Here is a 16,850-nt window from a genome sequence, read left to right on the forward strand (position 1 = left end):
AGGATTTCATTTGTGCAGAGTTTCTTTGTTTATTCTTGTTTGGTTTAGACCAGTTGGCCACGGTGGCTTTAAAACGGAATCATCAACAGGCTCACCTCCTAGCTCATTTTTGGTCACCAACCCAACAACATGGCAGAACCCCCCCACCCCCAACCCCTACCTCTAGAGGGAGGAGGCAGGAGAGACAAAGTAATCAAATTGAAGCTTAACACCAGGGGGTCCCCATCGATCTTCCCCCACTGTCCCAAACTCAACCATAGACCTGGCGGAAGAGCTCCATTTTGTAGGCCCTGTGGAATGCTGGAAGGTCCCAGATAGCCTGTGGCACCCAGGAATACAACAGGCGCTAGAATATAGACCAGCACTGTGACCTTCCTGGGTTCTGGCCCTCCTCCCCCTGCTCCTCAGTCAATCTTGAGCTCCAGTGAGGTGAAGTGCTTAAAGAGTAGCAGACTCTAATCTCAAGAGCTTGGTTTGATTCCTGACTCCATCTTCATAAGTTGCCAGTTGGGTTACCAAATTCCAGGTGGGGGGCCTAGAAACACTCAGGAAGATAAAAGAGAAAGAGACGAGGAAAAAGAGGGGAGGGCAGGGGGGAGGGAAAGAAGGTAACTGTTCTCCTGAAGAACACAGCTGCTTTGGAGGACCATTGGTCCTCCTATCCCCACCACCATACAACAGGGTCTATAAAGGTCCCCACTGTCCCCACCTTCCCATCCAAACCCTCATCTTTGAAAGCCCATCCAGGAACACCGTGGAGGGGTGGGCTGCCTCCTTTCCACCCCCCCTATATCTTCCAAGGGCCAGACTGAGTGGGAAAAGCTGCTGGATCCCACCAACTCTTCTGAGGAGACAGAGGGTGGGGTAAAGCAAAGAGCACTCCAATAACCAACTTCAGGGCCATGTGGAAGTATTGTGTTCCCACGCCCTGTTAGTGAGGTCTCCTTAGAGGAAAAGCCTTGTCAGGAGCTGTCAGCATCACCCCAGCCTCAACTAGATGAGAGCTTAGTCCTGTCAGATGTTCAACAGGCAGAAAGCTCTGACCAGTAGGAGGAAATGAAGCTGCAGAAAAAAACAAGGCTTAGATTCCAAAGTTGATGCAGGAGCTCCTCATTCTTCTGCCAACCTTCAGTTGCAGTTCCCTGCCTGGCGGTGATGTAATGTCTTTCTAGGTATCGTTGTAAAACCATTGACTTTCTGGTGATTCCTAGGCATATTCTGCATTGAATGATTTTTCCCGCATTCATTCTTACAGATCTCCATTCGATTTGGGCCTGGACATAGTAAGTGATCTGCAACAAACAGATTCCCCAAACCAAACCACCCTTCAGTCACTTTCACCATCTGCATCTGGGTGGGCTCCCCCACCCAACTGTAGCCCTCCTTAGTGCTTCTCGATCACACCACCCCTCCTCCAGTTTGTGGTGGGCTGTCAGGAAATTTAGTGCTCATCGCACCACTTTAAAGCAACCTTGCGCTTATTGCCCCCCCTCCTTCCCTCCCCGCTCCCCTGTGCATAGCAAGATGTAAGGGACCCGGGGCAGAACCTTTGAAATGCATGGCTGAGGCCAAAGGGAGGGGGGGGGGTTGCAAGTGCCACTGTGCTGGAGCTCAGAGAAAAGGCTCCATAAAATGTATGTTCAGATTAGTGAGCAGAGTAGCATAAAACGGCGAATAATGGAATGATATCAGTCTCTCAAGAATCCCAAGCAAAAGATCCAAAGGATAGCCCTTTCTTTTTGAGTCCGTAACTTGACCAGTCAGCAAGAGACAAGCGTGCTACATCAGCATTGTAAACACGTTTACAGCATTGTAAAGAAGTGTGTGTGTGTGGGGGGGGGGGGGGAAAGGAATGCCGGTTAATCTGAAACCACGGTCATCTACACTTTGATCTGTTGGGCTCCTGGAGCACTTTAGTTGAATATCCCAAAACATAAGCGCTCCCTGATATTCCGATGAAAAGGTTGTTTTCAAGCCCTCTCCTCATAATACCCATGATGGCGTCTGAGCTTTCCCCAACAACTGCAAGACCTCTTTCAATCTCAATTTCACCCACCTGAGTATATTTAAAACGAGTTCTTTTTGTACCAGAATGTATCACCTCACCCTCATTAAACTTCACCTGGCATCCCACTCACTCAATGCAGAGAGAGCCTTCTGTAGTTCTTCACAATTTGCCTTGAATTTGCCAACCTGAATAATTTGGTGTCATCTGCAGACCTGGCTGCCAAATGCCAAATCGTTTATGAACAAATTAAATAAGCACTGGTTTCCCTTTATGTTTCAGCAGACTGAAAGGTAGGAGCAGAGGAAGCAATAGCAGCTCTGCCCTCCACAGAAACAATCTTTCCCCAAGCAATTGTCATATGGTATTGTTTTTACTCATTACTCCTCTTGAGCTGGTCTCTGGAGAGGTAGCCATAAAGCTAGAACTAGTCCTTGGATGCCTTTTAATGGAGAGGGCACACATGTCTTATACCAAGTCAGGCCATTAGTCCAGCTAGCCCACTGTTGTTAGCTCTGACCAGCAGCAGCTCTCTGGGGTATCAGGACCTGCTACTTGATCCTTTTAACTGGAGACTGCTGGGGGTTGAATCTGTGACCTTCTGTGAATAGTATATGTAAGTGTAGATGGGGTGATGGCATCAACTATGACTGCCAGTTGATTACAAAATATAGCCCGACTTATTTGGGTATTTATGTACAAGAGGTGAGCCAAAAAAAAAAAAAACCTCACAAAACTTTTTTCAGGTTCAAGTTTAACGGACCCCCAAAATTTCATTATACCCAAAGTTCCTGAATTCCAAATCTTGGAATTTATTTTAAGAGGTTTCCCCAAATTTTGGGGGTCTATTATTTAAATGGTACAGGCACCCAAACTGCTGTGGAGCTGCTTGTACCTCTTCTTTAAATAATCCCCCAGTTTTAGAATGATTGGATCAAGGGGTCCAGTTTTTTGGCCACGAAACAAAGTGTCCCCAGTCCTTCTCCATTATTTCCTATCGTGAAGGAAAATGAAACAAAATCACGCAAGCTGTTTCCAGGGCAAAAGACCATGCCTACAAGTACCAATCACTGAGAACCAACAGCGAATCCAACAGAACCATTGGAGAGCCCAGTAATCCCAGTAGAAACACAGGCCAATATGCCAAGGCAAAAAGAACCAAAATCAAATGAGAGAATCCCTGCAGTAGAAACTAGGGTGGGGGACATTTTTGCAAGCCCAGTAGAACTGGTTGCAATGTACAGATTTGCCAAGCAGAACCCAGGGCCACTGTGACAGTGCAAGCTCAAGAGTCAAAAACAGAATCACAAGAAATCCAAGCAAGCAGGGGGTGTCATATGCACTGTGCAAAAAATGTGACAGGGACACAAACCAAGGCAGCAAAGAAGGGGAGGGGCATTGGCACAACAGCTGGGAAGCCCACAGGAAATCCCCTCCCACACAAACACACAGAAACAAGGGAGAGAGGAAGGAAAGGAAAGGAAAAAGAATAACTTCCCAGAAAATCCCAAATATTTTGGGGACCTTTGGAATGTTGACTATCCCCCCAAAATACTGGTAAGGCTTTTTTCAGTTATATATTTGGCTCAGGTATATCTGAATGCACACCGCTAGTGTGTATAAAGTTAGAAATATGGCCCAGATGCCAGATTTTTAAAATTTTAGTATCAATACACACAAGAGGTCATGTGCACTAGGTTGCTAAGCTGCTGAGCTCAGCCAAGCACACAATTCCACAAGCTACTGCATATCTTGAGATCCCGGTGGGTGTTGTTGGTTTAGTCGACTTCAACCAAATGCCTGGAGGAAAGGCGCCATTTGCAGCCCCTGCAGAATTACGCTAGCTCTGGCAGGGCACTGATCTCTTCTGGGAGCTCATTCCACCAGATGGGGGCTAGAACAGAGAAAGGTCTGGCCCTGGTTGAGGTCAGATGAGCTTTCTTGGGGGCCAGGGATAACCAGCTGGGCAAGAGGGTGCATGACGATATTAAATAGGATTGGGGAGAGGATTGCTCCCTGTGGGACCCCACATGTGAGCTGGTGGTGGCTTGATTGTCTCTCTCCAATGAATACTCATCCTTATGGTCAAGGCCAGAAATAACATCTGCCATGTAAGTTTGGTTTCACTGCTAGGAGAGGAAGGGAGAAGGAATGCTGAAGATCGGCTCCAGCCACAACCTCCTCCGTTGGGATCTTAGTAAGCGCATAAATTATAATGTTTTAAAATTTTAATGTTTGTATTTGTTTTTATGTTGTTGCCCATCCTGAGCATTGGAAGGGTGGGATATAAATAACAAAATATTATTGATTATTATATTATATATTATTATCCTTGCCTGTTCCTGCTATGCAAAAACCATAGTTAACAAGAGTTTTTGGAATCAAATGAATACCTCCCATTTTTATCCCAAACTGCGTGGCCATTTTTGAAGTTGAAAGTAAGAAGAAGAAAAAAGAAAATATGTATGTGGTTCATTAAATTAATGGAGAAAAATCCTTAGCCCCTTGGGACGCCTGCATTTAAGACTACTGGATTAGTGTATTTGGAAATAGGCTAAACGTCTTACCGCTGGTCCCAAATCTCTTATGAGACGATTGGTACATCTACTCCCAAACAGGCAAGGTACTTCTGTTTAATTTTCAAGGAACCTGAAAATCTAAAAGATAAGGACAGAGCAGGAATGCAGGGACATTGCTTTGCTTGTAACAATCATGCCTTTTGATTTCATCTAATGTCACGATATCCTTAACATTAGTAAGCCTATGCTGGCAAGCTGCCAAGAATAGGCTGAAAATTAAAAGCCAGCTCACAGTTTTTGCTGAATCAAGATAAATCTTATTAACCAAAACTGATCCATCCAGGCTGTAGACATTTAACTGGAGACACATGGCCTGGATTATCAATAGCTGCAATGCTACACACACACTTGGAGGGCAATACAGTCTTGTTTTATATTTTGCATACCGACAAGCTTCATATTGGCCCATTATGCACGGCCGCCGAAATGGTGATTTCGGGTCACATGGAAAACGCGGAGGGGGAAGACGCGAAGCACACCGGTTATGCACGGGAGGGGGCGTGATGGCGGCAAACCCCAGAGTAACCGATTATGTACGCGGCGATCCCGGCACCGCTTCTGGTTGCCCCCGGTCACCCGGAAGCTGCGCTTTCTTCCGCGTTTCACTGATGCGGCTTTTTCGGCGGCATGCACCGAAGCTGCGGCCAGTTTCAGCCGCCTCCATGCGTTATCGGTGATTTTAGTCGCAGCCATTCCACCCCGAATGTGCGTTATTCCCTCCGTGCATGATGGGTCATTGAGTTGAAATTCTGGCTGAGAAACTCTGACTAGCTTAACCAAGTCAACCAGTGAATCTGCCAGGAGCTAGCCTGACAGTCTAATCCAGGGGTGGGCAAACTGTGGCCCTCCAGATGTCCATGGACTACAATTCCCATGAGCCCCTGCCACTGAATGGACATCTGGAGGGCCACAGTTTGCCCAGCCCTGGTCTAATCACTATTCAACTCCATTTCAACAGGAGACCTTTTGCACTCTACTTCAGAAGAAGAGCTGCTTTTTAATACTCCGCTTTTCAGTCCCAAAGTGGCTTACAAATACCTTGATCTTCCTCTCCCACAATAGGCTGCAATTCCAGGGGATCTCTAGGTCCCACCTGGAGGCTGACATCCCTAATGACAGGAGATTTGGGGAGAGAGTGCCAGAGGAAGATGGAGTTTCAGGAAATGGACATCCCATCCTCCATGGTACTGTAGGAATTCCCCATTCTCTATTGATAAAGAACATAGAGATGGGGAATTCCGAATGTGTTATGAAGAACATGACGTCACTTCCAGGTGAAGAACTGGAGAATGGGGCCACTTCTGGAGTCCTTGAACACTTGATGGTCTTTACCATAGACATCATGGAAATTCATAAAACACCACAATCAATGCTATTGTGTTCTATTTTTTCTTCTACTCCTCAAATAATTGAGGGTGGGGGATTTGAGTCAGGATCAGGGTTTGTTCCCAGCAGGGAGCAAATTGTGAACTTAACCATTACAGAACAGAGCACCATCTCTTTAGATTTGTTCTACAGACCTTAAGTAACGGATTGACTTTTAGCCAAATGCAGAAGAAATCATTTAGATTAAATTCATATAAACTAGATTTTTCTGAAACTGCTTTTGCTGGGCTTACATGAAAATGTGAGATTTGCCAGCCTTTCTATGTACAAAAGGTTCAGAAGTGCTCCCTCCCTCTCTCCCTCTCATTTGACAATGCAATAAATTATAATATGTGCTTTCTTTACGTTATTTCAACAGAAGCCCTTCAATTAATTATTTAAAATACTCCATAATTAATTCATAAGAACCTTGTTTTGATGACTATATGATGCTCCTTCTCTAATCCAATAGGAGTGATTGTGGGGGGGGGGGAAGAAAAAAAGGAAATTTAATTAAGCAGCCCAGCTATGACCACAGATTACCTCCGAATCATTCTTTTGCCTAGCAACCACACTATATAAATCTAATGAATTGTTACAGTGAACACCACATTATTCTATGAGCTATGGGGGAAAAAATCTTCCTGGCCTCCAGGTTGGTTATTAAGTGTAACATTTCAGCAGAATGAACTGCGCTATGTGAGGGATGGGAAAAGGTGGGAAACGTTTATTTAAAGAAATGCATGCAGAGCCCCATCAGAATAGCATGACTGTGGCCATGGAAGGTATGTGGATGATACAGAATGGGAAGGCACAAAGCACAGACCCAGAGAATGTCACAGGACTTCTAGACTGAATGGGAAGAGAATAGGAAGTCCATGTTATTAATATTTTAACTTGAAGGGGAAGGGGCAACTTGAAAGGTTCTTTGGAATGGAAGATCGTTGCCTGTAGAATAAGGAAGAGCCAGTGGATTTTACAGCAGTGCTAATAGGCAGTTGGCTAATGCACGTATCCATATCGATCTTGCAATTAAGCCAGTTTTTATGACCCAATGTCATAAGTCCTCATTATCAATGTCTGCTTTTGGCTTCAGTTTCTTCCAAAATGAAAGGGTTTTTTTTTTTGCTATAATTACAGAGTATTTAGTAGGATCCAGTATATTTTGAAGTCTTACTGATTTCAGTGGGAGAAGGTTAAACATATGTGGAACTGTCCTAGCCCAGTCTGATGTAATTTCAGTGAGATCCCACCAAATTCAATGGATGTAACCTCCAAGAAAATGTTCACAGGGTTGAATTTTGGCTAGATCCACACCACTGAAACCTATTTTCTGGATTGCTTAAATGATAACAAGGAATGCTCCACCATCCATCCATTCAGCTCATGTGCTGATTTTTTGATTATCAGTTTGGTTGTTTATCAACTCATACATTTATGAGACTTCCTTGTAGTGAGTCATACCATTGGTCTATCAAGGACATTATTGTGTACTCTGACTAGTAGCAGCTCTCTGGGATTTCAGGTAGAGGTCTTTCACATAATCTACTAATTGGACCAGCCAATGATTGAATCTGGGACCTTCTACATGCAAAGCAGATGCTCTGTTCCTTCATTTGTTCGTTCATTTGTTTGTTCGTTCATTTTGAGTGTGCCTTTTTTTCTGGGACTCAAGGAAGATTATTGCTTTCTTTTACAAAGCAATGCAGTATGAACAATATAACACATTCAATAGTCTAATCTGTTTTTAAATAAAATTACAAAAAAATGCAAATGCTTTAAACAGAGTTGCATCTGCATTGTAAATAGTAAACTTTTCATATATGTGACGGATGGTGATTTTTAAAAGCTCAGAAGTACTGAACAAACAGCTGAAGGTCTTTGAAGGGTTAATTCTTCACAGAAACAGGGAGCCTTGAGTGTCAGACTGTTCTAAGAGATCTGATTGGTTAGCATCAGCTGAACAGAGGAAGACTTCTGAACTAGATGCTGAGGAGAATTCAGTCTGAGTTCAGCCCTAACATTTTATATATCTATACATATTCAGCATGGTTTATGCTGAATGCATGCCCTTAATAAGAACTGAAGTCTGTGCATGTACTGATTTTACCTCAGTTATATATATATATATATTGCTTTATCTCAGAAATTCTTCCCCTGATTTCACCTGACCTCTCCCCTCTGTTGAAAAAAGTAATTTGTCAGTTTGGAATATAAAAACTTCTTGAGTGCCATTTAAGCTGCATAAGTGAAAGGGAGCTCCCATTCCTTCCCTTAAATTCCTCGGCTGAATAAACAGCCAGAATATTATACTGTGACAATCACAGCGGGACAATCAGAGTTCTTTGGGAAAGACGAAAACAGACAACTAGGGTGTTTCAGTCTGAAAAGGGAAACCAAACAGAGGAAAAATCTTGCTTCTAGGTGGGGGGAAGTGGATGGGGCCATCATCATAAGATTAATATATCAGCAATCAATGCTAGAGCTTTTATCCTAAAACTTGCTTCTGTTGTGATCTTCTTTCATAGAATCATAGAATCATAGAATCATAGAATCATAGAATCATAGAGTTGGAAGAGGCCATACAGGCCATCTAGTCCAACCCCCTGCTCAACGCAGGATCAGCCCTAAGCATCCTAAAGCATCCAAGAAAAGTGTGTATCCAACCTTTGCTTGAAGACTGCCAGTGAGTGGGAGCTTTGTTGCTTGTGGAAGTGGTCCCTTTTGGTCATCTTAAGAGCACAAGAAATAACAATATAACAGTTTTGCTGGATCAGATCAGCAGTCCTTCTCGCTCAGCATCTTGTTTCACACAGTGACCAACAATAGCCCCAAAGGGCCAATAGACAGCATAGAAACCAAGGACTTCCCCAAGGACTTTATCCTTTGCATAGATATTGAGAGGTCTGTTGCCTTTAAAAGTGGAAGTTCTCTGTTAGTCATCATGGCTAGTAGCCTTTCCATAGACACATCCACCATGAATCTGTCCAGTTCTCATTTAAAGCCATCTATGTGGGTGGCCATCACTACATCCAGTGCCAGTGCATTCCACAATTAAGTTTCTTGTTGGGTAAAGAATCCTGCATCCATCTATATTTCTATTTCCCAAGCATGCTCCTTATCTGTGGATATCTAAATATGCAGATTGGGGCTATACTTGCACTAAACAGGCATATCAGCAAACTTGAAGTTCAAGTATTAAGGGAAAGAGAGAAAAAGTTATCTGTTTTCTCTACCATGCATCATTTTATAACCCTTAAATCCCTTGCCTTCCTACTTAGTAATCTTTTCTGTAAACTGAAAAACCTCAAACTCTTTGCACATAGGATTCATGTTCCAACTCCTTAATCATCTTAAAATTGTTCCACACGTTCCCCAGATGTGCAGAACCTTTTTTTTCTGATATGGCAACCAGAATTGTACACAGTATTCCAAATGAGGCCACAGCGTAGCTCCCCGTAATGGCATTAAATTACTGGCTATTTTCAACCCCTTTCCTAAAAATCTCCAGCATGGAATCTGTGCTTCCATTGAGCTATTCACTATAGCCCAAATATTTTGTTTTGCCTTGGACAGTTCATACCCCATCAGCAAATGGGTTATTGTAAATTTGATTGTTTTCATGTTTAACGTGTTTTAATTGCTATTGCATCTCTTGAAATGTTGTAAGCCAATAAATAAATTAAAATAAACTTTGCCCTTTCGGTTCCACATGTATCACCTTAGACAGCATGGCAAGCAGTGGCAAGGTATTAAAACCAGGTATCTCCCCCCAATTTTCTGAGAATTCAGCAGCAAATTGGCTACTATGAACTTGGCTTTGTGACAAATGAAGTTAATTCAGCCGGATTTTCATTATTTGCTCTGCTCTCCAGACTCCTAAAAATGAATCTCCATTTCTACAACAAGAGTGTTACCAATTTAACATAGCTGTGCTAACCTACAAGCATGGAAAGCAAGATGGCCCATTTTTCATACTTCAAGGGAAACTGGAAAACTGCAGAGATGGTACCCAAACCTGGACAACCCTCCTTATTGATGTGGACTGCCAGGAACAGAAGTAAGACCTTAACAGTTAAGTGTATTAAAGGCACTTTGAAACCTCCATGTGGACCTGACCTACATGTTTCATTTTGAAGTCTTTCCATATAATTGCCACACAAAAGACCCATTTCCCATCCTGCATTGCATTGCATTTCATTGTACGCTGAAACAAATGTGAGACATGGTAAGTGACCTTACTGCTAAGTGACCTTACCATTATTCTGATTTTAAATATGGGTCCAAAGTCAAAACAGTCAAGCCCCTCCTCCCCTCCATTTGATGCCTATTGCTTAAAATGAAAATTATATTCCCACCAGACTGGCAGTAGACAGGTTTGCCAACCTCCGAGGGTTGGTCTAGAGTTCTCCCAGAATTACAGCTGACCTTATGGCTGAAGATATCCCTTTCCCTTGACAGGATGACATCACATCCCTTCTGAACTCCAAAAATCTATATGCACAGAGGGGAGGAGAATATACCTCCCACTGCATGGCATGCATTCCTTCAAACAAAAGCCCTTAATGCATACACATCTGGATTTGGGTTGTGCTAAAAACAGAGCTGCAACCCCCCTCATTTGTAGGTTTGGATCCAGCACTGCATTTCCATGGGTGGAAAGTTTTCTGCCTGTGGAATATGACTTTCTCTCCTGTCCTCAACCTCTGCAACCACAGATGCTTTCCCAAATCCTGTACCTGGGATGGAGGGGCATGCTCTGTTTCTCGGGAGAAGCATGTCAGGTGTCATTTGAGGCTGTAGCATGAAGAGGATAGGTGAAATAATTGACACCATGGGCAGAAATCCTTCTGTCTGCGTAAATGCTGCACTGGATACAGGCCATTCAATTGTATGTGTATGTGGGGATGTCTCAAGATACATGTGTGGATGTTCGGGACTGAGTATGCAAGCCTGATTTTGTCAGATCTCAGGAGCCAAGCAGGGCTGACCATGGCTATTGTTTGGATGGGTGACCTCCCAGGAATTGGATAGAATTCCTCCAAAACACAATAGGGAGCATGACAAAGCAGCAGGCAGGCAACAGAAACAACCTCCAAACCTCCCTTGCCTGGGTGCCAGACTACCTTCTATGCACACACATTGTGCACACACACTATATATATATATATATATATATTTAGTATCTTCACCACTTTGATCTAAATACTTCTATTTTCTTCTGGGACACAATCCATCACAGATTTAAGTGTACTTCAAGTTACAGAAATCAACTGGTTAAGTGCATGGAATAGTTGCACTTATCTCTGAAGGCCGTTTGCTTCCTTGCGTCAAGAACATTTTACAAAAAGAAGAAGAAAAAGGCGAAATGGCTGTCCTGTTTTATTCCATTTTTCATTTCAGTCTGAACAGAGAATAACTGAAAAATTCATGCAGCAGACAGCGTGCAATTTACAGGGGTGTGTAAATGTTACATGGGTCTCTTAGTTTATACATATCACCCAAAATAATTATTTCTCTTTATCTGTCTATGAGACTCTGAGATGAATCAAAAAACGAAACATTACCTTCCTAGGAAGTATGCTTCCAGAGAGCTGTGAGATGACAAATAAGCATTAGAAGAAGAAAATGATGCAGATGTGCCCGGCTGATCAGCTTTCTCTCTCTCTAAATATTTAGACACAAATCACTATGATGTGTGTCATGATACAGAACCAGGGAAATACATATTGGCCATTAAGGATCAAATTAATAGTTAATTACTCAATTTAAAAATGAGACCAAGAGTTCTGATGGTAATAAAAGTCAAACCTCATCACACAAAATCATTAGACACTGGGGCATATAGTGATTAATCTCTTCAGTATTATATTTTGAAGTTTCTATTTTTATATTATGCTTTCAAACCAGCTCTCAGAATCCTGATTTCTTTTGGTGTGTGCACGAATCTTCCCATTAGCAATGGCTGCAACAATCACAGCTTACCTTGCTTGCACAAGGATATTATATTATACAGGCAGGAGATTTACTAGGACTCATGGGGGGGAGACTTTTTCCTCCTACTGGTCATCCTCCTCCGACTAGCCATTCCTTCCTCTTCTATCACAGCCCCTCCCCCCTGCTTCCTTCCTTACCTACCTTGCCTCTCCCCCTCTCTGCCACTTTTCTTTCTGCCTTTTCTTCCTCCTGGGAGCCCATTTTACAGAGTGCCCCCCTCCAGCTTCACTTTTTCCACTTTCCTTCTCGCTCATCCTACCTGCCTGCTCCTTCTCCCTGCCCCCCTCCACAACTCATTGGGTGTTTCAAAATGACATGATGGTCATTTTTGGATTGCCTAGATACCCACAGATAAACATCAGTATCATTTTCAGTGGTTGCCTAGGCAATCTAGAATGGCTGCCAAGATCACATGAAGCAGTCTCATGAAATCTCAGCACTTGAAAAAACTTTTTTGGGCTTTATTTTATCCCTCCTTCTTAAAGTTTTAATTTTGCAAGTTTGGCAAATGTATTAGGTTTATACAACCCATATACATATGCATATCTGAATTCTAGGGCAAAGTTCAGAATCAGATCTATGATTACAGCGGATGTCTGAAATTTGTTGTACATTTCCTGTCATCTGTGACTGCTGACAATCTCGGAAGGGTTCAGCTCAGAGATATACTAAAGAGCCAGTTTGGTGTAGTGGTTAGGAGTGCCGACTTCTAATCTGGCATGCCAGGTTCGATTCTGCGCTCCCCCACATGCAACCAGCTGGGTGACCTTGGGCTCGCCACGGCACTGATAAAACTGTTCTGACCGGGCAGTGATATCAGGGCTCTCTCAGCCTCACCCATCTCACAGGGTGTCTGTTGTGGGGAGAGGAATGGGAAGGCGACTGTAAGCCGCTTTGAGCCTCCTTCAGGTAGGGAAAAGCAGCATATAAGAACCAACTCTTCTTCTTCTTCTTCTAAAGAGTATTAACCATTGTGAAAATGACAGAGCTATAAAAGCCCCAGGATGACTGAAAATTCCTGAATAGCCAATAGACATACCACTGGGCCCAGGTATGCTGCCTTCCTAATTTCTGAACCTTGCTTTCCTCATGCCCATGACTTTTGGCTTGTGATTTGATAAAGTCTTGGCTTATAACCCTTGGACTAGATCCTGTTCCCAGGTCCTTGTTTTCTGTCTTGGGCTCCACCTACTTGCCACCCATGATTCCACATTTCATCATGTGTGCTTGCAGACACCCTGAGAAACTGTCTGGCATTTCACACATTCTCTATTAGTATCATAATGTTGCTATTGGAAGTTTGTGAAGAGGTCCAAAGCTGCATCCCTGCTGGGAGACAAACCCTGTGGAAGGGCTCCCCAATCTTTTCCAGCCAGCAGGTGCCTTTGGGCAGAATCACAAAATGGCTGCCACAGGAGGTGGAGCCAAACACAGAACGTCCAAGAGCAAGGTTATCTATAATTTTAATAATTCCTTGACATCTCAAAAAGAAGCGCACAGGAAGACCCACTGAGCAAATTCCCTACCTAGCCCCTCCCACTTTCTAAAAGCACTTGCTGGGCACCAGGGAAGGCATTGCCGAGCTCCCATGAGCAGGGGATTCCTGTCCTGTGACAAAAAACATAAAGCTTCCTCAATGGCTGAAGGTGTTTCCCAAATGGGAGCTGTCAAGAGATGGCTTGTTCTTGTTCAAGGACTCATCAGAACATGGTGGAAATGTCCTTTTTCAGTTGAAAGGAGGTGGAAAGTGTGTGTGTTGAGTGTGTGTTTGTGAAGCCACAGCCATTTAACATTTTGGGAGAGGCAAAGGGAAGACAAAGTGGGACAGTTGAGCACTGGCCAAAGGTGAGAACCCCTGGGGTCATAAAATCTCTCTCTCTATCTGCTTCCCACTCCCTCTGTCAGTGGCTCTGCTGTTTTGAAGGAGCACCTCTTGGCACCTCCTGGTTGTGCTTTTGTAACCACAGCAAACATTTAAGAGGTACCTTTTTGAAAAATTCATTTTTCATCTAAATAAAAATATATTTAAAAAAACAAACAAACGTTATTTGGTAAAACAAAACAAAACAAGGCTGGATGCAAAGCTCTACCTTGAATTCTCTAAACAAATCATATAGACATTGTTAAAGTCACCACCCTAGCCAGAATATCATTCCATTTGCCAAACTTATCAAGTGTTTCTTCCATGCAGCAAACAGGCTAGTTTACTTAACTGTCATTTACGACAGGGGTAGTCAACCTGTGGTCCTCCAGATGTCCAAGGACTTCAATTGCCATGAGCCCCTGCCAGCATTTGCTGGCAGGGGCTCATGGGAATTGTAGTCCATGGACATCTGGAGGACCACAGGTTGACTACCCCTGATTTACGGCACCCTGATCTCACAAAAGTCTAAACATCAGATAACCCACACAGGCTGAACTTCCCCCATCCAACATTTTAACAATCCTTAGATTCAGGAAGAGAAGACCTCTAGCTGCAGATGGGAACAGAAACTGTATATAGTGGTATAATAACATGTTTCTCACTGTGGGAACCATGCGTATATATTTTGCTAGAAAAAACATAAAAATATTTACACAGTACCATAATTTTAGGAAGACACTAGCAAGGGAAGATATCAAATAAAACCTAAGAGGTTTTTGCTGCAGTATAACAAGCACCAAAGAAGTTGTCGGACTGGACAAACATCTGTAAAGGAGGACAATATACTCACTTCCTGAAATCTGGAAGATCTAATGCTAAGTAAGGCATGTTGTGGGAACAGTTAACCTTGACAAGAAAAATGCAAAAGAAATTAACATGTTTCCAGCAAATAAATGTAACAAGTTTTACCAACTGCTTTTATTTCAGCAGTATGGCTTGGAGAAGAGAACATTTGAAATGGAGAGGTGATGAAAGCAGAGCAAGATTAACCCTTACCTTATCTATTAGAACTTAAGCAGGATTGGCCAAAGTTAGAACTTGGATGGGAGACCTGCAAGGAAGACTGGGGTTGTTACAAGGAGGAAGACAATGGCAGACAACCTTTGCTTGTCCCTTGCCTGTATGTGGTTACTATGACTCAGGGCCATTTCGCACGGGGATCTTTGTTGCAAATTGGTCACTGAATGAAAAATCGCCATTTAAAATAGTGGAATTCGTCGTTTTGCATACCTGGCTTTGTAGTGGAATCAGTTGCGTTTTTTAGCGTTTCCCACAAGCTTCTGGTCTCGGCAGAAATCGCTAGAAAGGAAGCGCTATTGCCAAGCTCGTCCCGCCCCTGGCCGTCAAGCAGCCAATGGGCAGCCGTTAGCATGCTCCCAAACAGCCCCTTTCCCTTTAAGAAAGGTTTTTAAAAAAAAAAACACACCCATTGTAACGAATCTGAGTAGATTCGTTGCAATGGAGAGACCCATCCAGCTGCCTGGGGTGTTTGAGCTGTCGTTTGTTTGATCGTTAACACGCTGGCTCCGTTTGATTGTTTGATCGTTAACACGCTGGCTCCGAGTGAAAAAAAAAAATCCCCCCCCTCTCACGGCCCGATTTTCGGCTGAATGGAATGTGTGAAACTGAAGGTCACTTAGTGACTGAAGGGGAGGGACTGAAGCCGGGGAAGCCTCTGTTTGAGCTGTCATTTTATCGTGGCCATGCTGCCTCCGAGTGGAAAAAAAAAAATCCCCCCTCCCCCCCCCCACGGGCGCGATTTTCAGCCGAAACAGTGTGAAAAATAAAGGGAAAATACATCAGCAAACAGGCTTCTGCGGGCTTCTTGTGCTTAGTGACTAAACTGCTCTGAGGAGGGACTGCAGCCTGGGAAGCCTCACTGGCTAAACGGAGGCTCGCCGGTGAGTTGATCTCCACTCGCTCGGGGGAAAAAAAATGGCGATCGCTTCGCCGGAAGTTTGGAGGACAGGCTCAGGGGGAGGGACTTTGAAGAACCCACAACAATGGTAACGCACAGGTCTTTATCGCTACTGTTGCAGATTGGTTGCAGGAGTGTATCGCTATCCGGAGGGTGAATCCACTTTTCTGGATTCCCCTGAAAGCGCCACAACGAAGCGCTTTTTGCGGGTCGGTTTCAGGATTGTTGCAGATTGTCTACGACGTCGTGGGTTATGGCAAATTAGTAGCGTTTCCAATTAGCAACCATTGTGCTATTTTGAAGCCGTGCGAAATGGCCCTCAGTTTTGACTCAACGGCATGTTCTTCCATTCTATCCCATTTCTCATGCAATTTTGTTTTCAAGTTGCTTTTTTCCTTCCAGCATTGTAAAACTCCACTTTGCTCAGGTGCTTCCAGATTCTATTTAGAACAGCAGGCTGTGGCATCACACCAAAAGGGTGAAGAAGAAGGCAAGGGAAGCCGGGCTTTTAGCCAAATCCTGTTGAGTTTTGCAACTGAGAAAATGTTCACATTACCATTCTAAACTGGATGTTATGGTTGTTGGCCCAAATCTAAGCAAAGTGATACAAGGGTGAGGGTTTCATACAGAGGGCATTTCCGCACATCATTAAAAATAGCGATACACCAGCTGAATGGCAAAGCACTAAATTATTTTGTGCTTCCCAGCCCATCCTCAACTTTTTGCTCTCTCACCTTCGTCTGCCGCCTTTTTATGTGTCTCACCCTCCACATCTGCTGCTGGAAATGGCGGAAGAGAGCCATGCGCCTTATATGAGACTCACTTTTGCCTGTCAATCAATTCAGGTAGCCAATCCCCTTCCTCCATATTTTGATGCAGTTTAAAGGTCCCATGATGCCCGCTATTTTTTAAAAAGCCATTGCAATGCCTATGCATGGAATCCTAGATGCATAGTGCTTTTTTAATGCCACCCCTTATGGGATCATGAGTCCTTTGATACATTTAAAAATTAATATTGTTCCTGATTTGGGAGGGGGGAGAAAACATTTGAGAGGCACGCTT

General features: G+C 43.5%; 1 long non-coding RNA gene across 2 annotated transcripts in view; it reads right to left on the minus strand.

The window, feature by feature from the left end:
- LOC143842592 (uncharacterized) overlaps positions 1-16,850 on the minus strand; it is a 58,881-nt gene that overhangs the window by 20,568 nt on the left and 21,463 nt on the right. The window contains exon 1 of one of the 2 annotated variants that reach the window (XR_013233202.1): positions 12,088-12,170. The exons of the other annotated variant lie outside the window; for it this stretch is intronic. This is a non-coding gene — a long non-coding RNA (uncharacterized LOC143842592). Of the gene's footprint in view, positions 1-12,087; positions 12,171-16,850 lie in introns of those variants that run through there. 2 annotated transcript variants of the gene reach the window in all.

Source organism: Paroedura picta, chromosome 8 (assembly GCF_049243985.1).
Source record: "Paroedura picta isolate Pp20150507F chromosome 8, Ppicta_v3.0, whole genome shotgun sequence".
Lineage (NCBI taxonomy): Eukaryota > Metazoa > Chordata > Lepidosauria > Squamata > Gekkonidae > Paroedura > Paroedura picta.